Raw genomic sequence first — 27661 nt, forward strand, 5'->3', positions numbered from 1 at the left:
CCCTCCCCTCCCCCCTCATTGCTCTGGTGTAAGCCGTTATCTTTGCACAGGAGGATTATTGTGGCAGCCTCAGTAGAAATCTCCTTATCTTCAGACTCTTCCCACCCTGATCCAATCGCACTGCTGTCAGAAAAATCATCCCTAAATACAGCTTTTGTCATGTTGCTTCCTTGTGCACCACATCTGCCCTAGTTTCAAAAGTCTTTAGGCTAGGTCTTCCTTGTATTTTTTCCCTCTGCTTTCCAATATAAAAATTTCTAGTCCTGTCAATCTATCCTTTTCCTTTGCCCAAGAACTTAATGCCAAATTCCTTTCCACTTTCCTGTGTTCATGCATAGTCCCCTTGCTAGAATTTGCAAACCTGGCCTTTTCACTACATCAAATCACACTCATCCTTGAGGACACTGCTGTCCAAGAGAAAGTTCTGTGATGATGGAAATGTTCTATAGCTGCATAGCCACGTGTAGCTATTGAGCACTTGAAATGTGGCGAGTGAGGAACTTAATTTAAATTTTATTTTTACTTATATTTCATTTTACTTATATTTCAGTGTAAATGTAAGCAGCCACGTGTGGCTAGTGGCTGCCACATGGACAGCACAGCTTTAGGACCGACGCCTTATCCCATTACTTCCTGGAGCCTTCTTGACCGCTTATCCAGTTAAACCTTTATAGCCACCCCCTCCCCTCTTCTATGAAGTCCTGCAGCTTTGATGATCTCTCCAGCACAGTTGTACATTTATTTCTATGTTTTCCTGCTTTTGTGTTTTCACACTTGCCTTGTTTCTCCCTTTGTCTTATTTTTCTCTTTTACTTACAATGTTGAGCTCATAGCACAACGTTCAATACCTACTTGACTAAAGTTTTGAACTATGTGTAAGGGGGTGCTCCTCCCCTCCTAAACCAAGACAGAAAACCAAAGATAAAAATAGGCGAACACTCACCACACCACCCTTGGGCAGGAAGGGAATCCAAAATGGCTGCTTCTTATTCTTCTTGAGTTCCTTTCTTATTCTTCTTGAGTTCCCTTCTTGCCCACTTTTATTCCTGCCTGGAGGAATTAAAGCATCATTATTGTTGTATGCTTTGCAAAGACCGTTTTCTGATACACAGTGTAATAGCAGTTTCTTACTATTAAGACAGTAGTATTTTAACTGCTGCTCTGTGGTATGTTAAAATTATTCTGTTAGTTTTACTAAGGAGTTCCTCAGATGTATAGTGCATTTTCCTAGAAGTTGTGGGACCATCTGATTTCCACAATTTACTAGTCTAACTTGTACTCTACTAATTAAACCTAAAAGTCTTTTAATTTGAGGACATTCAACTTTTTAAGAAGAAAGTAAAGTGGCCATATTGCTGGTCTGGAGGGAAGTTAAATGGATTACTCAGTGATTCTGTACTGCCCCTCTCCTGAAGGGTTATTCAAATCCACTCACATAATACATGGATTTTTCTGTGGTGATTAGCCCAGAAGCATTCAGTTGAAAGAAATGTAGCCTTCTCCTTTTCCCTCCAATGGGAAGCTGGCCTTCACTTATGCAAATGATGGCACTCACATGGGGGCCCACAGGAGATCCCCTGCCACAATTGCATCAACAGTGATATAAATCCCTCCACTTGCCTGCCTTCCCTATTCATGAAGCCACTTCAGCGTTCAGTAATGTTCATTTGTGTGTTAACACTAGCAAACAGTATGCAAAACATGAAGGCCCAAATTTTCAAAGAGGAGGAGGGCATGTAGCCTGGAGAAGCCAAGAGAGGAGGAGAAGCCCAGGACAGACAGTTGAGCTTGATTTTGCTTTCTAGACAATGAAAGCCTAGGAACAGAATCAACTTGCCTAGCCACCTTTCTTAAAAATAACAAGTAGTCAAGTCCGTTTGCCTCCTGCCAGATCAGGCAACTTGATTTCTTCTAGTGTTTTTTAAAACTTGGATTTAAACTCTTTTAAACTTGAGTGTAAGATATATCATCAGTTCAAATACTCACAGCAACTAGTCCATATCAGTCTTGCCCCTAAGAATAAGATTTTTATCTTTCTCATTTGCCTCGTCAAGGGTACTTCCTTGTTTTCTGTACACATACACACAGACACACACTCACGGTCTATCAAGTAAATAATGTAATGCACTCTATGCCGTACAGTAACATTCTGCGTAATGACAATTAAGGTGGTTTGACTTGGCTAAATTCTATGTTATTTATAATGACTAACACTACTCTTGTATTTGGATACCTCTGTATGATTTAAGTGCTTTCCCTTCTATTACATCATATAAATACAGGTGCAATGAAACAATACGAGAACATAAAAAGCAATGATTTACTTTCTTAAGCGCAAAAACTTTTTTTGGCTTTTGGGAAAAAAAGTGTACTCTAAGAATGGTAGAGCAAAAAGGATGTTTAGTTAAATCCTGAAAAAAAAACATGGAGGAGAAAGCAGAATAACAAAGAAAGAATGCTAAAAAGACAGTAGTTGAAGAGAAATCTGACATTTAAACCTAGGCCCCTACTGGTGCCCATGGCAACTCCGCTGACAACTTGGTAAAAAAAAAAGGGGACAAAAAATCTATTCTCTTCTTTGCTTTCAAGGATAATCCTTGCTTTTTATGTTTTTCTCCCTGGGAACCATGACAATTTTTTTTTCTTTTTTGGGACCATGCGGGAATTTCTTTTATAGTAGACCTAATAAATAATGGAGGGTTAATGTCCTTTAGATAACTGGATGGGAAATTTGATCTTCCCAGAACACATTTTCACGCTTATATGTGATCTGGGTGCTGAGAAGCATAAGAAGGGTTAGTCATTTTATATTTAGGATTTATGCTATTTTACAGTTCTCAAGTTGAATACAGTATTAAATACAATTCATGCAAGATGAGGAATTTATTTTAATTTTTCTATTGAACCCAGCGTATAATAATCATTCTCTCTAAATTTGAAGAAAGTTCCTATCTATTCTGTCATTCGGGTATCTCTGGTTATATCATCACTCAAGATGAGATAAAAATAATGTCTACATTAAAGCTATGACATTCACCTTCTCTTTCAAACAGAGTTTCCAAATTGAGAGTCATTTTTCAAGAGTTCTACCACAGCATCAGGATGCAATTCTAATTTCAGAGCTGACACGTACCTTGTGGACCCAGACACTATGGGGTGGGAACCACTGTTTGCAGGAAGATAGCATTTTTACTGCCCAGCGTGCCTTGCTGCTATTTTATACATAATTTGCTCAAGATTGTTTTCAGTTTTTTTTTCAGTGGGGAATGAGAGGAATGGTTACATTTCGACTCTCTTGTTTGCAAACCTTAAGTCTAAATTTCAGGAATGCCAGTTTGTACTTAAATATTTTTGTTGTTTTTACTTTTAAAATAAAAATGCTCATACTCAACAAAATTAGCATGGACTTAGAATACAGATTGACCTTTTTATGTTTTGGAGAAAATTTTCCAGGAAGGTTTAATGTCTGTAAAAGCTCTTACTGTTCATAATCTCCCAGAATCTTGAGATTATTTCCTGAAAAGATTAATAATCTTTTAACAGTAAGGAAGTTTATTGAGCACTTACTCTCTGCCAGAGTTATTTGCATAAATTACTTCTTATTCTCTTGACACATCTATAAAGTAATATTTAATGCCCATCTTACAGGTGAAGGAAGCGAATAAGGAACTTGTCCAATGTCACATAATTCATAAGCAAATGAGCTGGCACTCAAACCTAAGCTTATTTAAATCTAAATCCTAGTGCTGATTTTTACCACCACATACATCTCAGAATCAGCACCGTAAATCCCGTCTCTCTTCTTTGACAGACAATTAAAGCAGGCTGTGAAGAGATTAAAAAGGAGTTGCTTTTTATTTTCTTTTGCTCTGGTTTTTTTTTTTTTTTTTTTGTACAGGCTTACTGTGTTTTTATTTCTGTTGAAAAGTGAAGTGGAGGGACTAGAAAGAAAGGGAGAGCGGCATCTAGTTCTCTGAGTTCGTGCCCGGAACGGCCTGCCCAAGCGTGGAGAATGGAGATGGCAGTTTTCTCCAGGAAAATGTCAATGACTAATTTGCCTCTTCATCTCTGATATCAGTCACATCTGACATTCTCTGGCAGAGAGTCGAAAATTAGTCACAACCATAAAAATGAGAAAAAGATAGAGTGTCATGACAATTTGAGCACTGCAAACAGAACTGGTTTTAATGACTATATAAAAATATATGCATTGTAAAATGAATGTTGTGTTTCGAAATGGCCCTGGAGTTGTGCCGCTCAGATCATGGTTGACTAACAGCCTCAGCGGCTGTCCCTCTGTATTCACCACTCCGTTCGTGCTGAGGCCACACTTCCTCTGGGTGCTCTCAATCAATGAGTGAGCACTGTGGGGGTACTAGTGCAGGTCCATTCCTGCAGGGTATGGGACTCCTCTAAGTCGGGGCTTTAGCTCCCCACTGGCCTGGTTGAAACATTCTTAGAACTGCTCTGAGACTCTTCCTAACCAATTCTCCTTCCTTTCCCCTTTCCTCTGGCTGATGCGAGACCTGCAATGGTGTTCCGAAGGCTTTCCCTGCTTGCTCTGCCTCCTCCCCTTTATCCTTGATAGGCATTTCCTCTGATAAATCTCTTCAACATCTAATTCCATCTTAGCATCTGCTTCTTGAAGAACTCCAACTGCTTCAAAGTAGTTGACCTGGAAGGCTAAGCGCTTATACTGAAGATGTGTTCACTTCTCAAAACACTACTCTTTCTAGATGTCGTCAATGTTAGCCTAATGATCTGAAGAACCATAGCTATTTTATAACTAAAAATGTGTCAATGAATTTGAATCCTGATCTTCATCAGAATAACTGTCTTTAAATAACTGTGTATAGTTGTCCCTTGGTATCTGTGAGGGATTGGTTCCAGGCCCCCCACGGATACCAAAATTCACAAATGCTCAAGTCCCTTCTATATAATGGCATAGTATTTGCATTTAACTTATGCACATCCTCCTGTATTCTTTAAATCATCTCTAGATTACTTATAATACCTAGCACAATGTAAATGCTATGTAACTAGTTGTTATATTGTGTTGTTTAGGGAATAAAGACAAGAAAAAAGTCTGTACGTGTTCAGTACAGATGCAACCATCATAGGCCTTTCAACCCCAAGTTGGTTGAATCCACAGATGCAGGACCTGAGGATACAGAAGGCCAACTGGACTTCTACAAAATCAAATTTTGTAAGAAAGGATTAAGATTTCCTGAGGGAACGCACTATGGTACTCCTGAAATTCTGCATAGACTATTTATATAGTCAGAGATGGCCATTATAGGCATGATAAAAATTCTGTAATCAAATTCACCAGTAAACAAGGCTTTAGCTCTAGAATTCTTTGAACAATCTACTGAGATTTTCCCCATTTGGACTTCAGAGTCAATATCCCTTTTTGCCCAAGCACCACTTGAGTGCCTTCCCTATTGGGAACCATATTTCTAGCTGATCCATTAATACTTTTAACACTGGCCTGTTAGTCCCCAGTGTAATTTTTCTGCCAAATTCCTTTTAAATGGTATCCTTAAATCCAATGATCCTTTTCTACACTCATCAGTTATAGACTGTCACTACCTTTACAGCTAGCTAATTTCTCAACCAGTGTCTCTTTCTCCTGAAGGACTAGAATAGGAAGACATAAATTTTCCCATCATGAGGAATTGGTGGGCTAAGTTGTACATCAGTCCAGAGAAGTAAGTGTGTCCAATTCTACAGCCGTAAGTTTGTAAGAGTTATACTGACACCTGATAGGAAGTATAGAATGGTGTCTCTAAAGTCATACAATCTGGTAATTCTAACTCCACCATTTAGTAGCTTTGTGACTTTAGGCGTATTAAGGAATACTTTAAGTCTCAGTTTCCATCTGCAAATATCTATTCTTAGTAGCATCTACTCATAGAGTTGTTACAATGGTTGTGTGATTATCTATATAAAGTATTTAAGTAATTCTTATGCAGAGAAACTCCTTAAAAAATGTTAGTTATTATTATTATATGTTATAGCTCAAAGTTCCTAAAGATAAAAATTTGGTTTTTGGACCAAAAATTTGATACAGACTTCTTTCTTCAAAATATCCGCAAGTGACAACATTCTGCCATAAATCAGGAAATCAAATAAACTAACTTGAAAAATGTGAGTTTACTATGTTAGTTATTTATTCAAGTTTTTGATTTGCACTGAAGTTTTGCTTTTTTACACTTGTTTATAAGTATATAAACCTGTAATGTGTGTGTCTTTAATTTAATGCAAATTTCAACTATTTTAGTAAAAGAAGATGGATGAGTGCATTATAATATAGTAAACTGTCAGTCCAGAGGTGGTTCTACTGAAAAAGCCAGGCTGAAGATGAGGCGGTACCTGGAACTCTGTAGTTCTCAGATCATAACATCTGCAATTTCTTTTAGTAATTATTCTAATAGTGGAATTTAAAATCCTTGCTACTTCTCTTATTTAAAATGAATGTAATGAGAAATATGAGATTGCCTCTCACTTGTATTTCCTATGTCTTTTAAAGTGTGCCTTTTTCACATTGCATTAAAATCTGGAGAGTTAAATGATGCTATAGTTGATAATACTGTGTGGTATAATTGAAATTTGCTAAGAGAGTAGAGCTTAAGTGTTCTCACCCAAAGAAAGGTAAATATGTGAGGTGATGGATGTGTTAGTTAACTCAATCGTGGGACTCCTTTCACAATTTATATATATAACAAATAATCATGTTGTCTACTTTAAATATATTGAAATTTTATTTGTCAATTATTCCTCAATAATGCTGAAAAACAAATTGGAGAGTTAAGCTCCAAAGTTTCCTCCAAGCAAATTCATTTTCAGATATCTGAAAGAAACAGAAAACAGTTTGTGCAAAGCTCCCTGTGCACAATATTTATGTCTTTTGAGCATAAATACTAGACTGCATGGAACTTCCGTTTATTTATTTGTCGCACCTTGTTTGGGGGCTAAAGATGTCTTTTTGTGACACCAACCACACAAAAGTATCCAAGTGCCTTCTATTTCATCAGGACTGTTGGGCAGCAAGTTGTCCACAAGTGATAGGTCAGCAGAGTTGGGATGAGGAGAGAGTGAACTTTCAAGGGCAGTTTAGAGTCTAGGTTCTTCTTTCCCCTCCCACTTTGAAGACCCCAATTCCTTCACATAGTCTTCCATAATCTTAATTTCTCCTCCGTTTTGTTTTTTTCTTTCCATCTCCATTGTTACCAAATCTCTGGGGTGGAAAATAAATCTGCAAGTAATATCAGAATATTTCTTTGTTGTAGTCAGTCCAAAAGTTTTTTTGAGTCTTTTATATGAATTGGAGTTGCCCTCAGTGTTCTAATGAGGAAGCTAAATGGCAGGGAATTGAACAGAAAATAGATTAATATTAACATTTTATTTTTTGTTTGTTTTTGTTTATTGTTTACTATGGAAGTAGTCAAGCACGAACACACAGATAGTGGAGAGAATAGTATAATGAATTATTGTGTTGTCGTCGTCCAGCTTCGACAATCAACAAGAATAATTTTTGTTTCATTTTCTCTCTCTATTTTATCTCTGTTTTGATCCTGAAGTTGTTTTGTTTTTTTTTGTGTGTGAGGAAGATTAGCCCTGAGCTAAGATCCAATGCCAATCCTCCTCTTTGCTGAGGAAGATTGGCCCTGGGCTAACTAACATCCATGCTCATCTTCCTCTACTTTATATGGGATGCTGCCACAGCATGGCTTGACAAACGATGCGTCAGTCCACACCTGGGATCTGAACCTGCAAACCCTGGGCCGCCTAAGTGGAGAGCGCCAACTTAACCACCACGCCGTTGAGCCGACCCCGATATTGAAGTATTTTAAAGCAAAACCCTGACATCATATCATTTCACCCTTAAGCACTTTAATAAAGATATTAGCAGATAAGGACTTTTCCTTCCACTGTTGATGCAATTATGCAATATAGAAAATAGTGTAACGTTCTTCCATACACTATGGTGACCTAGGGTAACTTGCTTTTTATCAAATATTGACATTAAGGGTTTGGGACTGCTTATCATGCTAACTGTACTGACTGACTATTTAATGAGAAATCTTTTTGTGTGTGTGTGTGTGTGTGTGTGTGTGTGTGTGTGTGTGTGAGGAAGACCAACCCTGAGCTAACATCCATGCCAATCCTCCTCTTTTTGCTGAGGAAGAATGGCCTGAACTAACATCCGTGCCCATCTTCCTCCGCTTTATGTGGGACGCCGCCACAGCATGGCCTGACAAGCAGTGCGTCGGTTCGCGTCCGGGATCCGAACACGGGCCACCAGCAGCAGAGCTCGCACACTTAACTGCTACGCCATGGGGCCTGCCCCTGAGAAATCTTTCAGAGGATTCGAAATTCTATTTCGCCAAAACCCTATCAGATAGATACAGCTTTCTGGTTTTGTAGTTGTAAATGTTTTGGCTGGGGCCCTAGCAAATGCAATCATGCGAGGGTGAAGGGCAGCAGGCTGCAGGCGTTCAGTTCTCCCTTAAGTCCCGAGGGCATTGTAAATGGTGTTTTCAAAAAGCCTTCCAAAGGGTTAAAACTCCATAGGTGAAATGTAAAGAAAATAGGACAGATGCTGTGCCCACAGATACATGATTCCATTTGGAGGGCTGTGTAAAGGGTTAATGTTTTACCCTTAAATGTGGAGGAGGAGGGTAGAGTGAACATTAGTCCAGAGAAGAATGTCACTGTCTCATCTTCTCAAGGCACAGTTAGCACAACTGACTAATTCCTAACAATTGTAGATATAGTAACTGATTGCATAGCAGAAAACACAAGCGAGGTTTTGATTTCTCCGTTTGCTTTCTGAGATATTGATAGCATGTATTGGCAGGTCAGTAAATTGACTGTTAACCACTGCACTCATTCTGCAGAAAGTTTTAGTACATGTAGCCTCTGAGCTGACACGTGTTAGTTTCAACCATAGTGACAATGCTGCCTTTACTGGGTCTGTTCAGGATCATGGCCATTTCTTTGAGGGCAAGGGTTTTGACTCTTTTTGGTACATTCATCTATTGAGTCCCTGCTGCATGCATGTCTTTTACTGGCCGCTTCTTAAACTCTTAATATTAGATTTGTCTTCCCTACACATCTCTTCAAAGGATAGTTGGGTATTTATCCTGTGGCTCTATTTTTCCTGTTGCCTTTCGATCATTTGTTCAGTTGGTCATGAGCTCTTGTGGAACAGATATGGTTTCTTGACTATTTTATTCATTCCAAATTCTACTCAAGAGGCTTTCCTATGAATCTGTTGAGATTAGAATAATAAAATCTGATGGAGGAGATATTCAACTCTTTTCCCCTTTCTCTAAGGATCCCTCTGAGGTCCTTGACTCTTTTGCTAAAATATTTCAAATCAATCTTTGCTTAATAAACTCAGTAATGAGAAGCTTTTAAAAATAGTCTGCTTCATTATTAAAAAACTTTCTTTGTTGGAAAGTCATTATTTTTGTTGTATAAAACTTGGCCTCTCTGTTTGGCTTATACTATCATGCTTTCCAGAGGAAAACTCTTCAGATATTGGAAGGCATTTATAGCATCCTTTTCTTACTTCAACCTCAAATCCAGGCGAGAACTCCTACTATAAGTTTAGTTATTGCAAAGGGTCTGTATACATGTAGGCACTCTCTTAGTCTCACAAATTAAGAGCAACTTATGTTTTCTAAACATTGAAAAAGTGTCCTCAAAACTTAAAAATAAAAAAGAGGAGAGAGAGAGAAATGAAATTGTGTTCCCCTTTGTGAATCTCTGTGTAATGCTACATGAGCATATTTGTAATTAAAGGTAAATTCCAGTATAAATATCCATATGCAAAATATATTTAAAAGTCTTAGAAGGTTAAAACATGAAGGTGAATTTAAAATGCCAAGGAAAAATAAAAACTAGACTGTTGGCTATGTGAAAAGTTTATTATTTATTTTCTAAAGATTAAATTTGTTAACAAGATTTAATGACTCCTTTTCTCTTTTACTTTTTCTCTTTGCAGAGTTATAAAATGGCATAAGATAATTATCCTTTTCACAATTCACACATTTGCTGTCTCTTTTCTTTCTCGTTTCTGAGACTTCAGAACTTTTGAATATTTTGATATCTTACAGTCTTTGTATTTTCTCATGATGCCTTCTACAGGAACTGAAACAATGATGTTTAAAAATGTTTTGTGATTGATTAGCGATGGAACACTACCCAGCAACCAAAACACAGGTTATATTTAGCAAATCATGACTGCATTACATTTTGATTTCTAATTTAAGAAATAGCTATATTTGTTTTCAAGGGCAAACGCCAGACTTAATGAAAAAAAGTCTCCAGAGTTCTCCAGAGTTCTAGATCTTTAACAAACAGGAGCATTCTTCAATATTTGAAAGGTGTTTTGAAAAAGGATTTTATCTTTACAATTTTAATTGGTGTAGTTGAAGAAAGAAAAGATTTAATGAAACTTAGGCTTTTTTTCTTTCTTCTCTTTCTTCCTCTTCTTTTTTTTAATTAAAGAGAAAATCTTAAATCACATCTTAAAATCAAGATGTGGTTCAAAGGGCCAAGAACTTTACAATACCTAAAAAATAATGTTAGCTCAATCTATCCTTTTCTTTCTAAGTTCTGATGCAATCAGGAAATGATTTAATGTGTTCTTGTCATTAATAATATAACAGGCTGTAACTAGAATGTACTGAAGCACAATCAATTCATTTTGTTTTCTTACAAAATAGAGAGGAGCATGGAAAATAGAGCTTTCCAACTTGCCTAGAAAAATAATCATCCTTCCAATCTAGCAGCTTCAATTAATTGAGTGCACTGGCACTGTGGAATTGTGGTGACATTTAGTAGCTCATTACCTTTCTTGGAAATCAGCTTATTTGGGATGTAAAAGAGAAAAAGAAGAAAAAATGATGAGGTGATATTTTTGTTCTTTTCCACTTGTTAAGCCAGATATTTTTCAGTGTAAATTCTCCATAATACAAATACGTGTGTCGCATTTTTATCTACCTTTGTGCACCTACATGCTTATTTATATACATTTTCTGAAAATCTTGGCAGATTTTTGCTTTCAAGACCAAATTTACCAAATTTGTGAAGTCACTCCATCTTCTGTTAAGGTATTCACATCTTTAAAACCTAGGAGGAAAGATAATTGATGCTGGGTCAGAGTGATTAATAATCTCTAATTTGTTAGCAAGATTTAATAACTGTTTTCTGTGCAGAATTATAAAGCGGCATAAGATAGAGTTAGTAACCATCTATCTTTTCCAATTTGACTTTGTTTGTCATGAAAATTTTTCCATCCTAAGGGAGACTACACCTTTACATTACATCATACAGTGCAGAGTGTTTAACGATATTTCATATAGTAGGTAATAAAATGTCTTTGTCAAGCAAGTGATGAAAGCGCATTATACATATATTTTGTTTGCAAAGACACTGGGGCCCTAGAAGTAGAGAAAGAGAACAAGAATTCCTCCTCAGAGTTCATCCTTTGAAAACATTAGTTGTGGCTTCTCGTGATGGTTGAATTACTCCTCAGTCAGATAAAGTGTGTTGTCTACAGTGAAGTCAAGGACTGATTGATTAGTTCTATATAACAATAATCTTCTCAAGTTACCTTTTTGTAAGCTGGATCTATGAATAATTTGTTAAGTTCTTCAGTAGATCACAATATGATTACTCCTTAACAATAAACAAAGTCTCACATATCACACATACAAAATATCTACAAGGAAATACTAAGAGAAATGTGATTTTCAAACTCTTGATTTTGTAAATTCAACTCATATTCAACTTGGAAAACTTTATTTCATGGTACCACATCTTACAAATAACTTCTGAAAAATGCCAAAGACGGGGGTCGGCCCAGGAGCATAGTGGTTAAGTTCGCACACTCCATTTTGGCTGTCCAGGGTCAAATCCCAGGCATGGACTGAGGCACCGCTCATCAAGCCATGCTGTGGCGGTGTCCCACATACAAAATAGAGGAAGATGGGCACAGATGTTAGCTTAGGGCCAATCTTCCTCAGCAAAAAGAGGAGGATTGGTGACAGATGTTAGCTCAGGGCCAAGCTTCCCCCCTACAAACACAAATGCAGATGATGTTCTAGCTTTATATCCAGAGAGAATCTTCTTATAAAGATTTTTCTTAAAGCCATTCCAGGAGCTGACTTAATATGTTTTTTAAAAAAATATGTCAACTTAACTCATTGTAGTAAAAGTAGTTTTAAATGTATTAAGTGTGACTGCAATGGGAGGGGTTCTCATAGACTTTCCTTTCACTACTGGGTAGGGATATAGGTTAAAATTGCAGAGTTTTTAATGTTAACGTTTAGAACTGGGTCAATTAAATGAAGTGAGATAAATGGAATAAATTCTTTGAAGATATTAATTCAATATTATCATATCATTTTGTCTTAACTCCACTCTTCTCCTTTACTTTCCAAAAGATTTCCAGGGATTTCTTTTTTTTCACATATAACTCATCCTAGTAACTTTTGCATTCTCTTCCCATGTTTGAATGGTGTATGCTCGTTCTGGATATTGAGCTTAAAAATAATATTTTCCATAAATTGTGCTGGATCAAGTGGATATTCACATGATAAAAAATTTCCACTCTACTCCTTTATTTCACTTGCATCTTTTCAACAAAGGTGGCTTTCTCTCGACAAAGGAAAGTTTGTAGCAGCTGTTGAAAAGACAACATGTTCTCCATGACATTTTCTAACATTTTAAACTATTAATGTTGGTAGTATGCAGCTATTATATGCATCTTTCAATATGTCTCTGATTATATTCTTATAAGTTTCTAGAATGTGTATTGTTAGGTTAATGGCATGCAAATATATTAGTAAACTCCTTCAGAAAAGTTGAATCAATTTATGTCGCCCACAGTAGAGGTGAAGTGTATTTGTTTGTGTACACCCTGATTAACACTGGTAAATATTCATTTAAACATTTCCAAGTGGTAGATTAGAAATGACATTTGCTTATTTTAGAATTTATGTTTTGAGCTTATTTATATTTGTAAATTGCTCTTTTATGGTATTTTCTCATTTTTCTCTTGAGTATCTATTTCTTACTGACTTGGAATTTATACACACACACACATTCACACTCACACATATTAAGGACACAAACTTTTGCCTGTCACATATGTTGCAAATTTTTTTTCCAGATTTCTAATTGCTTTTCAATTTGATGGCCTGTTATGTCCTATAGAAGTTTTAAATTTTATAGATTATTAAAACTATAGGATATTTAGAGGTCTTGACAACCACCCCCAAATTTATCTTTATGTTCCCTTTTTTGTGCCTGGAAAATTACATGCAAATCAAGTCAGAGTAACTGATATGTCTCTATAGATTCATCATGAAACATTCCAACTATATCTGTTTATGACTATGAGATACACAAAAGGAAAGAAGATCATTACACTAATATTTTTAAGTAAAATTAATAATATACATATTGTTATGTGCACAAATCATGGGCATACAAATTGATGAATGTTCCTAAAATAAACTATCGTCCACGTTAAGGGAAAGCTCCTCCCACATTTTCCAAACCCTAGGGGCCCCATTTGTGCCTCTTCCAGTCACTACCCACCAAGGAGTAATCACTATCCTGGTTAATAACACCAAAGACTGGTTTTTCTGATTCTGAGCTTTATATAAATAGAATCAAACAGTGTGTAATCTTTTGTGTTGGGCTTCTTTCATTTTGTATTATGTATGCAAGATTCATCCATGTTGTTGCATAGAGTTGTAGTTCGTTTGTTTTTATTGCCATAGAGCATTCCTTTGGGTTACTATGCCACATTTACTTATCCATTATGCAGATTAGAGATAATTGGTAGGTTCCAGTTTGGGCTTTATGAACAATACTTTTAGGAAGATTGTAGAACATGTGTTATGGTGAAAATACGCACATATTTGAGTTTGATATATACTTAGGAGTTACATTGCTGAGTCATAGCATTTGTGTGTATATTTGGGATTAGTAGATCCTGCCAAATAATTTTCCAACAAGGTTGTACCAGTTTACAGTTCCTCAAGCAACATATGAGAGATCCAATTCTCCACATTTCTCCAATAACTTGGTATATTAGTTTTCAATTGTTGTATAACAAATTACCACAAATTTAGTGTTTTAAAACAACATACATTTATTACTTTACAGTTTCTGGAGGTTAGAAATCAGGGCGTGGCTTAGCTGGGTTCTCTGCTTAGGGATTCACAGGCAGATCAAGGTATTGGACAGGCTGGAGCCTCTTCCAAGCCCCTCACATTTTTGATGGAATTCATTTCCTTGTGGCTGCATGGTTGAGGGCCCTGACTTTTTTGCTGGCTGTTGGCTGGAAGTTGCCCTCACGTCCTAGAGGACACTCACAATTCCTTGCCGGATAGCCCTCTCAATGGCAGTTCACAACATGGGTGTCTGCTTCTTCATGGCAGGCAGGATTGTTTCTCCAGTTGGTTAAGATGGAGTCTTCTATAAAAAAATCATCAAGGGAATGCTATCCCATCACCTTTGCTGTATTTTATTGGCGAGAAACAAATCACAAGTCCCACCCAGACTCAAGGGGAGGGGATTACACAGGGCATACCACTAGGGAGTGGAGATCATGGTGCCATCTTAGATAGCCATCTTTGCCCATCATGGCTCCCTAAGTCATAAGTACTATATTAACTTCAGTGGAGTTTACAATTAAATCACACTTCTGTGTATAATAACTTTGAATGGAATGTGTACATCTAGTTTTAGTATTTACTTTCTCTTCTCAGTGCATTGTAGCTCTCATCAAACAGTGTGTTTATTCACTGCTTACTTAGACTTTATGCAAGATAGAACACTTCTTTTTTAAAAATTATTTTTGCATTATACCCCTGAAATAGATATTATTGTTGTTTCATCCATTTCCCATCCACTAGACAAGTGCATTCATCCCTCTGGCCCAATGAGAGCTAATGTGCCCCAAGATTATACACTCACACCTCCACCCACTTTGAGGGCAGCATCAATGACTGAATAATACGAGTGTACAGAGGGCTGGTTTCTTGTCTCAAACAGGAACCAACTCAGTGCAATTTGTGCTCCAGAATGCCTTGTGGGATGAGGCTGAAGCGAGACTCCAGCCAAGACCAGACCGTTGCTCCGCTTTCTTTCGTCTTCCTATTCGGCTTCGCCCATTCCACTTCTCCTGAAATACTCCCTCAATAAATCAGTCTAGCTTTGGGTACTTAGATAAACACTCTAGGAAAACCCCCTAACTTTTCATTAACACGTTGTTATAGTTCGAATTAAAAGAAGTTATATGATTATCTTGAAAACCTAATGAAATTAAATATCATAGGACCACAAAATAGAGACATTGCGATTCTACTTCCCGGTTTTTACAAACACACATCTGAGTATTTCTTCAAAAACTGCATTTTTCTTTTTCTTTTTTGTTTTTTTTATACAGGAAAACATATAGATATGATTATACGTATACTTAACGAAAAGACATTATTCTAATTTATTAGTAACTCAGTCGCAGAGTGCTATTTGATCCTTTGAATGGTTTTTTGTTCAATTCAGTCACCACATTGACTCGCTGCAGCTCTTTCCTAGTTTGTGCAGTAGGCAGTGGTGATATTCGTGGGATCTACAGTCTGTGCAGCGTGGCCACCAACTTGTCACAACAGCTATGACCTGTGAACAGCCAGTACCCCCGTTCTGGTGAAAAACAGCTATCTGTCCTAGCGATAGATGTATATATACCAATTAATTTTTTCCACTCCAGTGTAATCTCATTTTAAAATCATTAAGGGACACTCTATTTAAGATAATGCTGAAGAAAATTTCTTGTTAAGACAAATAATTCATTTTTTAAAATAGGAAATAGTAGAGGCTGGCTCAGTGGCATAGCGGGTAAGTTCGTGCGCTCCGCTTCGGCGGCCTGGGGTTCACAGGTTTGGATCCTGGGCAGGGACTTATGCACCACTTAGCAAGCCATGCTGTGGCAGCGTCCCATATAAAGTAAAGGAGGATGGACACGGATGTTAGCCCAAGGCCAAGCTTCCTCAGCAAAAAGAGGAGGATTGGCAACAGATGTTAGCTCAGGGCTAATTTTCCTCAAAATGAAAAAAGGAAATAGTAACATTAATCATTTATATAAATCCCAGTTTCATTGTTTCCGGTTTGCTTAAAGCAAGGAAACTATTTATTAATTTATACATATATGTAATACAACTAATAAACGAGAGAGTAAAATTTTAACCATACCTTATCTTGAGTCTGCCTTATTTTTCCTTTACTTGCCAATATGTGTAGCCCCAGGATAAGCCTGTATAAATAATTTAGACTTGGAAACTTAACATTCAAGTTCATATTAGATATTTTATAGATATTACTGTGATACATTCTCTGTTTGGATAAATGGACCCACCAACCACTTGGAAACCACTGTCACCTGGAAATCAATTTTCACTTTACTTTTCCTCCATCTCCTTCATCCTAAACCATATTATTTGCCACTAAGTTCTGCTGATTCTAATATCCAAACATTGCTCTGTCCTTTTATTTTTCCCCTTTGACTTCAGTAAAAATTCTCATCATTACTGATTAGACCATTGCTATAACCAAATTTGCTGGTCTCTATTCCCTCCATCTCTCCACATCACAGCTGGAATGTGAAGATGCTACTCACTTTCTTAAGACACACGAAGAGCTCCACTGTATTCAGAATATATTAAAGACCAAAATTCTTATGTGGCATACAAGACCCTTATAGTCTGGTCTCTGTCCCTTGTCTGTATTCATGCTTTGTTTCAGTCTAACGGCCTTTTGTTCATAAAACACGTCGTACTTTCTCGTTCTTCTCTGCCTTAGCACGTTCAGCTACCTCTGGCTGCAATTTCTTTCATCTACTCCTCTACCAAGTGAGGTGCTGCTTATCCGTCATGATATCATTTAAAAGTTAACTCCTGAGTGAGTTCTTCTTTGTCATCTCTGGGCAGAGTTAGGGGCTTCTTTCTGCTTTCCTGCCCAGTGTGAATGTGTCTCCTACAGCACAGGATTACAAGTTCCTTTAGGACTTGGACTGAGTTTTCTTTATATTACCAGTTCCAGCCTAGCAAATTGCTTGTCACCCAACATCAATAAGTCCTTTGATTTTTGAATAAGTGAATGATTATATGTTCAGAGTCTACTTCAAATCCCTAAACTGTTTCATGACTCTAATTTTTTAACACTTCAAGAAACGGATGGACTTCTCAGTCACCTTTAATCTACTATAAATTCTTACAACATAATACCTGACAAGTACTAAATAATAAATGTTTTCTGAAAGAATGAATGAATTATGAAATGTGGTTCCAGAATTCTGCAAGCAAAAGAAGTCTGTTAGATTTTTGCTTTTGTAATTATTTCTGTTGTATTGTTCCTTCTGGATTTAATAACTTTTAAGAATCTTATAAAATTTTTGTAAAATCATGTTTTACTGATTTAATTAGTTTCTTTTGAATAATTGGCTACTGACCTTAAACAAATTACTGTATTCATGTCAAAAGCTGTACCTATTTAGCTCTTGCTCTTTTCTAACTTTTACCTCTTAAAGAGTAATAGATTTAAAGTAAGGATATAACATTGTTGTCCTAACTTGAAGTAATCATAAGTATTATCACAATGAATAGTGCAATATGTATTTTGATTTAGAGATATGTCCTCTAAATGGGCAAATTATGCCCAACACTATCAAATACTACTAAATAATAGTACCAAAAAAAAGACAAGGAAGAAAATAAAACAATTTGTGTTCAAAAGGTGCAATAGCTGTTTGAAGACGTCACGACAATATTTGATGTTTCCTTACATATTTTAACATTTACTTTTTGATTTCAATGTTTTCTGACAGATACCATGGTAGATTAAAAGATAAGAGTTTAATCCCTGACTCCTCAAAGTTACCAATGTAATAGGAAAATTTGGATAGAATGGTAACTATTACGAAAGGCTGTATGTTATAAATGTGTTAGAAGATAAATGAAAGACAATGGGCAATGAGAGGAAAGGACCTAATTTTGGTTGTAGGAAATCATGGAGGCAATGAAATTTGATCACATCTTGAAAAATGAATAGGATTTCAACATTTGGAGATAAACAGGTTTTCCTGGTTGAAACTATATTGTGATTGTCCAGAGGACAGAAATATTTTCTACTAATGTATGAGGGTTCTCTGTCTCCATCACCCCCAACCCACGACCTGGATTATGTACATCTTCCTTCTCTCCCCTGATCCCATCCCCCAAGAGAAGTTCGGTTTTTTCCAAACCAAATGTTGGACAACACCAGAGAAAGAAAAGATCTTACTATTATGTAGCTTTTCTTGCATAGGGAAGCTACATAGTTAGAAGTTGAGAAACAGTGGAGAGTGGAGAAAAAGACATGCTTTATGGACGTAAGTGGGGAGAGTTGTTGGGGGTTTGGTGTGTAGGAAGCTCCAGAGAAGTTGTAAGTACAAGATAACTGGTCATTCGTGGGAAAAGAGGTTGAGATGGGCGTCCATGGATTAGAAATTGGACCACTTTAATATTCCTAAAGACATGCAAGGAGAGAGGATTTCCATTAAGACTTATTTTTGATTGTTGGAGTGAGCTTCTGTAAATTTGACTCTGTACAAAGGCTTTTGCATGAGGGCCTGCCTGCCTTTTAGTAGGTTTCTACATTCGTAGACCTGTAGAGTACTTGGTATGTTTTAGGTAATGGCAGTTGATTTAGTTTCATTGGAATGATGGGATTATGAAAATGAAGAGTGAAATTTATAGCTGTAAAAATAGTGTGTGTTCATGTGTGTGTGTGTGGGGAAGGGAGCTGGGCAGTTAGTGGTTGGCCCTGAGTGCCATGACACTGAAATTGGGTTTCGCTGAGAGGCAATAGAAAGCTGTTAAAGAACTTTGTTCCGGTAGTGAGGTGAACATTGTCACACCTCGGAAACATTCATGTGGCAGTTATGTGCACTTGAGATGCGGGATAGGCACTGAAGGCAGAAAGCTAATTACCCTTTAGGAGGCTATTGATATATTCTTACAGAATTATCCCAACTTTTTAGATTGTGCATCCCTTTCATTAAAAAATTGGAGCACATACTACCATATATGTTTGTTTCCAAATTACTTACACATTAATATCCTATAGACATTATAAAATATTAACAAAAATATAAATAAAATTCCCTAGTGTGTTGTCATGTTATTCCTTTGAGTATATGCAGGCCCTTTGAAGATTGCTGGTACAGAGAGAAGATGACAAGAATCTTTACTATAATTGTGGAGGTGGAAATGGCCGCAGTGGGGACAATGTAAAGGTTGTGACATTTGACCAAATGGATTTTAGGCATAAAGGAGAGACAGATGGAAAATATGACTCTAACATTTCATACTTGTTAAACACATAGAATAGTAGCTTAAGTATTAGGCATATGTTGTTTGGTTTAAGAAAATTGTTTTGAGGGAAATGTAAGAAAATCCATTCTGACAACATTAATTTGGACTGCCAGTGAATAATAAGATAGAGCAATCTGGCAGAAAATTAGAATTTCAGCATTGGAACCCAAAAGTGAGATCGTGGCTGGAAATGCAAATTTGTAAGTCGCCACAAAAAATGTAATAGGTAAAGCTATAGCAAAGAGTTTAAGTAAAGAAAAAATTACCGAGGGAAGAAGATGAATCTGTGAAGACTGTCTCCATTTGTGCGGCAGGTTTAGGTTTTGGGGTCTAAATAAGCGGAGAAGGAATGGTATTAAGGACCAAGGGAGAAGACAGACTCCAAGGGAAGATGGACTTTTAGTAAGACTGATGTGTTTGACAACATCAAAGGTTGCAGGGAAATCTATAAACAAGAAACTAAGAGAAGTTTATTGGATTAGGGATTAAAAGGCAGCTGTGATGTGATTAAAAAGCTGTAATCTTTCATAAATCATAGAACAGATGTTATGTTAAAAGTCCGAAGATGGTACTGACTTAATTTTTGGAAAAGAAAAAGAATGTTCTGTTAAATGCAGACTTGGAAAAGGATACATTTCTAGAAAATCGTTATTAAAAATCACCCTTAATTATAGACAGTATTTAAATATTAAAGAAATTTAAATAAATATGCAAGCTATAGGAATATCATTCCAACATAACTTTTAATTTTAATTGTTCTCTTATTTGTATGTTAAATTGTTAAAAGAATACAAAAATGTATAAATAAATTTATATATTTATTAAGATTTTCTTGTCTGATTTTATATGCTGTATGTTAATAATTTCCTATGTTTAATAGTCATTATAATTATTATTTTAATGGTTGTATGATAATTCATCTAGAGACACACTGTAATTCCCCCTGGATCTTGAAGAGATTTTCTTTTTTTTTTGTTTTAATTTAATTAATTAATTTATTTTCCCCCAAAGCCCCAGTAGATAGTTGTATGTCATAGTTGCACATCCTTCTAGTTGCTGTATGTGGGACGCGGCCTCAGCATGGCTGGAGAAGCGGTGCGTTGGTGTGCGCCCAGGATCCGAACCTGGGCCGCCAGTAGCGGAGAGTGCGCACTTAACCACTAAGCCACGGGGCCGGCCCTGAAGTGATTTTCTATGCGTGAGAGTGAAGGACCATCTGTCAGGAGGGACTGCAGAGGGGAAATGTTAATTTTGCTTATTTTCTTTGGATACATTGAGGTTTGGTTTCTACCTCAAGCTTGCAGTATTTGTATTCTCTGCTGGGAACTGTTTATTTTCTAGTTGCATTGGATGAAATAACGTTTTTCCCTGAAGTCCTTCATGATTTGTTTCTACACTTGATTGAAACACTGCATATAGAACTTTATAATCACATACTGACATTTTGTTTAAAAACAGCAAGATGCATTTCAAAAATAAATTTTAACATATTTAAAGACGTTGTTTCTTGATCTACCGTGTGTTTTTTCATATGTGGAAAATTACTTCATAGTAGTGTTCCTCATGCTGTTTGATGTTGAGATGGACATCAAATAATATGCCCAGAATCAAAATTTCATAGACTCTTAAAATTGTGATAGAACTTGTAGGATCATTCACTTTTTCTTACTTAGAAACTAGTCATATGAGATTCTAGTACCAACAAAGGAGAGATTCTCCATCAAAAAAATTGATATCTCCATTCAAGATATTGGTAAAAGTACATAAATATTTTTGTGTTACAATTTTTAGCTCATATTAATTTTGATTGCCGTAACATATCAAACTGACCACAGTGATGAAGGAAATCACCAGACTAATGATGCATGATATTGTTTTTAAAGATCACATAAGAATGACTTTACCCTCAGGAAACTGATAAAAATCTTCTTTGTTATAACTCAAACCCATTTCCTCTTGTTTGATCTTCAAGGAGTAAATTTCTCAACTTGTGGATATGTTTCGTGTGTAACAGAACTGCAAAATTTATCAGTAAAAAATAGATCACATCAGTCACTTCTTTTTGATGGATTGGTCCTGTTTCTTTGTTACAGAGGTAGAATAAATAGTCAAATAGAATGCTATTCATTGATTAAGAACTGTGTGTGTATGTATGTGCATCTTTTAAGTGTGCATAAGCTGCTTAAAAATAGACGTTAGAGAATATACCTATATATATTCTATCTTCTATCTATCTATCTATCTATATATATATATATAACCAATATATCTATAGGTTCTGCCTTTGAAGGACTTATAAGTTCATTTGGAGATAAGATACACAGACATAAGAGGACTACATTAGTACAAACTGCACAATCTGGTACACATTACATGAATGCTTGAGGCATTGAGCGGGACAGAGTGGCTTGGAGATCAAGGAGAGGCTTTGTAGAGATGAGTGTGGTTCTAGTTTTGGAAAGGATGTTATACGCACATAAACATACAGGGAACAGGAGCAGAGGGAGAGAGTGAAAAGGAAGAGGGAAGCAGGAGAGAGGAGATGCTGAGGAAGATAACGCAAATCCACCATGTTCCAGACTCTGTTTTCCATGCTTTATAGATTTTTCTCATTTAAGCAGGGGACAAAAAGAGATTAATGTATCTTTATTTAACAAGTCATGCTGTTTTTTTTCCCAATCATTAGATCATTAGAATATTAGTAGTGTGTGTGTGTGTGTGTGTGTGTGTGTGTTTTCTTCAAGTAGCTTACAGTTGACTTTTCTTCTGTTGTTTTTTTTTAGCATACACGAATAGGATGACAAATTTAAACTTCATTATTTAAAACTCTGTGGCTCTCCTTTGGACTTCAGGACTCTCTGCAGCTTAACAGAGATTCCTTAAACATCTCAATGCTTTCACCCAATTCTTATTACATAAGCATACTTTTATATGAATATCATAAGACAATCATGTCATGTAATGGCACATCAATCATGTTCCCCTTTCACTTACTAGGAAATGGAGATACTAGGAAGACATTCTCTAAATTGTACAGTAAAGCAGTGGGAAAGCCTATAAGAATACCTGTTAATTTTAGACTTTCCAAAAATTCTACTTAAAATATATTTTTGAGAGTTTTTAGATTCATGGTGCTATGTCATATTGTGTATTTTCAGGGGCAAAAGATTCTTGACTGTTAATTAGTATTATGCTTCATGATTGCCTTATGAAGTATGTTGAATGTGAGGTCAGGTAAGCAATATGATTTTCTAACTCCCCCACAACGTCCCTGATTATTGAAGAATGTTAAGTGAAGAAGGCACAGACTGTAGTTGCCATTAAGGTGCTGAAACTCATCAGCCCATTTTAGATGGATGACAGAGTCATGTACAGAAGAAAGACAGATTTTTTTTTGGTTGGCTGTTTGTTTTTAGGAGTAGATAATATTAAAAAGAGGTAAAGAGAATAAAAGGAGTTGTACAAGAGCTAAGGAGAGAACAAGGTGACTGGGCAGAATTTCCAGAAGTTTACTGAAAAAGTGGATGCTGTTGTTCACTTTACAGAGAGAAAGCAGGTAATCATGGAGCATGTCTTTGAATATTCTTTGCATTAATTGCCATTGAACATGGGGGATCTCTGCTGGAATTTCTTTTTGCTATTTTATAGCTAATGGAGAAAGTGCTCCTCTTCTCTCACGTCATTATAATATCTCCACCAGTAGGTGAAGTCTATCTATCTCTATACTCTGCAAAATACTCTGGTAGTTGACAGTCAAGTTTTCAATAATGAATGATTTATCTTGGGAACTTGTATACTTAGATTTCATTTTGCTTACTTTATATATAGTTTTCACTTTGTCATTTGGACAAATTTCATCTAAATATTGTTATTTGCTTTAAAAGTCTTTGCTCTTCAGTCTGGTACTAACTTACTTTTATATTAGCTTTCAAAAAATGAATCTGTATTTCAGTTCTAAACTTTAAGTTGTAATTCCAATGACTTTTCTGTTTGCAAGGCTTGCTGCCATTATTCCTAAGAAAATCTCAAGAACCTTGCTTCTTTGATATTCTAAAACAAAAATTTTGAAAAACGATTTGAATGTTTATACAGAAACTTTACAATTTTTGGTAATGGAAAAATTTTCAAAGCTTCTGCAATGATTTGCATTTACATACCTTCCAGAAAGGGAAATAGTAACTATGATGTTTTCATAAAAGAAAGTCGTGAGGGTCACACATTGATCTGCTTTCTCTCCCTTTCACTTGTACTGGGATGAAAGCATTTATTTAAAATGTTCTATCAGGGCTGGCCCTGTGGCTTAGCGGTTAAGTGCATGCGCTCTGCTGCTGGCGGCCCGGGTTTGGATCCCGGGTGCGCACAGATGTACCGCTTCTCTGGCCATGCTGAGGCCGCATCCCACATACAGCAACTAGAAGGATGTGCAGCTATGACATACAACTATTTACTGGGGCTTTGGGGGAAAAATAAATAAATAAATAAAATTATAAAAAGTTCTATTAATACTCAGCTATTTACTGTTGTGTACTGTGGAATCTTGTGTATGGGCTTAAATAGAAAATTTATTTAATTTTTCTTTTGAGGCTCCTAAAAAGGATAGATAAATATTTTCTATTTAACTCATATTTCTTATCCAAAGTATTAACATATTAAGTGCAAACCATGTCACCAAAATTTTAAATTTTTTTCCTCATAGCTAATACTTGTTATGAAAGTTACAAGCCTGAGATAGGGATAATTACTTTTATAAATACATAGATTAAAGGTACTTAAATAAGACATGTTGTGCTACTGAAATTTTAATAATCACAACAACACTGGTCACAGTGACTTGTTTGTTGATTACCTCGTGGCTTATTGGTTGAATTTTGATCATTCTAGCACCTTTCCATATGAATCATATTTGATTTCTGCAGTTAAATGGCCATTTAGGCTGCATTTCCTGTGATTTTATCACATCTGACTTCCTGGCTGATCTCTTTATTTTCTTGACATAATAGGTGCTGCTCAGATATTTCACTTATCTGTAGCTTCCTTGTGGATCCTTGGAGACATGGGTGGTTAACAAAATTTCTCACTTTGGAGGTCTCACTGTTCAGGATAGTGTAATTCTAACTTCTTAAGCAACGCTTTTACTGAAAGTGACAGGTTTCTTCTTCATTCCTTGTTACTTATGTCTTTTCAAATTCCTAGGAGCTGTGATTTCTAAAGCATGGTCAGTGCCTAGGTTGCTATTGTTCCTAAAGTGAAAATTACTCTGGCAGAGCAGAAAGTTAGGCTTTTCTTATAGTTCCCACCTCTTAATTCATTTTGCTTCAAAAAGAATTTAGCAAATGCCAAATGATATGCCATATGTAGGTCCAAGTCACAATCCAGGGATGAGCAAAATCATCTCAGTCTCAGGATCGTATCCCTAGTTCAGCAGAGGAGCCAGAGGTTAGAGAGAGGCTGACAAGTCAACCCTTCACAATCATTGAAGCATCTCCACACTGACCATCACCCTCTTGGAAAATTAGGTATTGGTGGTGTAGATTTTGCTTAATCAACAAAGATATAAATCTGTGCCTTTTTTTTTTAAGCAGTTGGTCAGATGAATGAAAAGAGATAAAGGAGATAAAGTCAAAGAGGTTATTCTGTTTCTTTTAGGATAACCTGCTAATAATATACTTAACTTTTATCTGAGAGTCAGTTTTGGGGCCTTGAATATATTAGGTTTGCAAAGCGTGTTTCTTTAATTACTCTATTCATAAGTTAAATAAAAATTTAAGCCATGAATGGTGATCACCAAAAGATTTTTCTATTTTAAAAAATAAAATCATGATGATGGAGAGAAAGAGTGGTATAGCTAAAAAAAAAAAAAAAAAGACCATTGAAAGTGGAATATGATTATGTGGTATATTGCAAATTGTTATTTCTGATATTCTGACGATGCACACCAATTCAAACTAAAGGTCCTGAACTGGTTAACGTTGGAGGTTGTATGTCGATTCCATTCTTCATTCTTGGTTCATTATTTACTGCTTATTATTCTCTGTAGACTTGTCTTTAAATATATTTTGCATCTTTCTAAAAAAGAGAATATAATCTGTGGTGGTTAATTTTAAGTGTGAACTTGACTGGGCCACAGGGTGCCCAGAGATTTGATGAAACTTATTCTGGGTGTGTCTATGAGGACAATTCTGGATGGGAGTAACATCTGAATTGAAAAACTGAGTGAAGCAGATTGCTCTTCACAATATGGGTGGACCCATCCAATCCATGGAAGGCCTGAATACAACAAAAAGACTGAGTTGAGAAAATTTGCTCTCTCTGCCTGATAGTCTTTGAGCTGGGGCGTCTGTCTTCTCCTGCCTTTCGACTCAGGCTCATACTGGAAATTACATCATTGGCTCTCCTTGTTCTTGGGTCTTCAGATTCAGATTGGAAGTATACCATCAGCTTTCCTGAGTTCTCAGCTTGCCAACTGCAGTTCTTGGGATTTCTCAGCCTCCATGACCACATGAGCCTATTCTTTATAATAAACCGTATTTTATACATATATATGTATGTATGTATATATACACATATTCTCCTCTTGGTTCTGTATCTCTGGAAAACCCAGACTAGGAGATAATCATGTCCTTTAGAATATGTTCCTAAGCAGTTTGGTCAGAGTACAGTTGGGTAAATCCAAATCCAGAATCTTCCTTCTCCCTCATGTATCTGCATACCTTTTAACTCCAGGTTTCCCTCAGTATAAAACAGTCAAATATCAAGAGAAGGGTTAAAGGCATACAACATCCTCAGGGGCAGGCCCAATCCCTCATCTATACATCAAAGTATTACTAGAACATTGCTATTAGCACTCAGAGTGTACACAACTAAACATATTTTAATCTGTTTTTTCCTTTTTCTAAATTTCTTGTTTAAGATGGGTATATAAACATCTTTAGAAAATATGAATTGGTAATATATAGTCAATCCTCATTGTCCATGGATTTTCTATTTGCAAATGTGCCTACACACTAAAATTTATTTGTAACCCTGAAATCAATATCAAGGCACTTTCTCAGTCATTCGCAGACATGTGCAGATGTGTGGAGAGTGGCAAAATATTTGAGTCACCCAATGCACATGTTCCCAGCCAAGGTTGAACAAAATGATGCTCTGCCTTCTTTCAGCTCTCACATTGTGAACAAATGTTCTTTTGTGGTCTATTTAGTGCCATGGTTTTTGCATTTTTGTGCTTTTTGTTGATTTCACTTGTTAAAATGGCCCCCAAGCATAGTTCTGAAGTGCTCTCTAGTGAAATGCAAGAAAGCTGTGATGTGTATTACAAAGAATGTAAGAATGTTAAATAAGCTTCATTAAGTCATGAGTTATAGTGCTGTTGGTGGTGAGTTCAATGTTAATCAACAACATATATTAAATAAGGTGTTTTTAAACAGAAACACACATAAAACAAAGTTGTGTATTGATAGGTTGATGAAAATGTGACCAGAGGCTCACAGGAACGTAACCCTGTATTTCCCCTAGGAGTAGTGGTTCACTATTCATGAATTCAGTGTTCACGGCAACTTTATAGAACATAGTTACCATGAAGGAGAATTGACCTATGTGGTCAAGAATAAGAAGGAAAATTTGTTAATTTTTCTCCAGGCTCTCATTGCTGTCCTTAGCTTTGTTATCTTGGATTTAACTTCCAGGCTACAGTTTCTCCATTTGTTTAATAAGAACAATATTTCCTGAACTACTGTCTGAAAAGTGTTGTTTTAAAGATTAAATGAAGTAATATGTATAAAATTGCCTTGTAAACTGAAATGTTATAACAGGAGCAGTAAGCATAATTTATTTAAGGAGCAGAAAATATAGCAGGGATTTTATAGTTACTACTGTTTACCAACATTTAATAAGAGTACTCAATTCTTTCTTGATTTAATAAGACCACAAATCACATTGTTCAGCTGTTAAAACAGTTTACATCTGAAATTCACATTTCACTTTAACTGGAAGCATTGTCTCTTCTTTTCTCTATGTTTTTCAACTTGTTAAAATATATTACATTGTATAAGAGCAAAACTGAATATTAAAGAATACTGTGGCTTGCGTGTATTTATTTGTATCTTTGTTTTCTCTGGGCCACCTCTGCTTAATTTGCTAACACATAAATCTTTCCTACTCTCAGTGCTGCAAAGCCAATTTAGCAGAGCAAGATTGAAGCTGAATTCTGTTCTGCCTCATGC

The sequence above is a fragment of the Ceratotherium simum genome, chromosome 12 (genome assembly GCF_057802395.1).
Source record: "Ceratotherium simum simum isolate JZ-2026a chromosome 12, ASM5780239v1, whole genome shotgun sequence".
Lineage (NCBI taxonomy): Eukaryota > Metazoa > Chordata > Mammalia > Perissodactyla > Rhinocerotidae > Ceratotherium > Ceratotherium simum.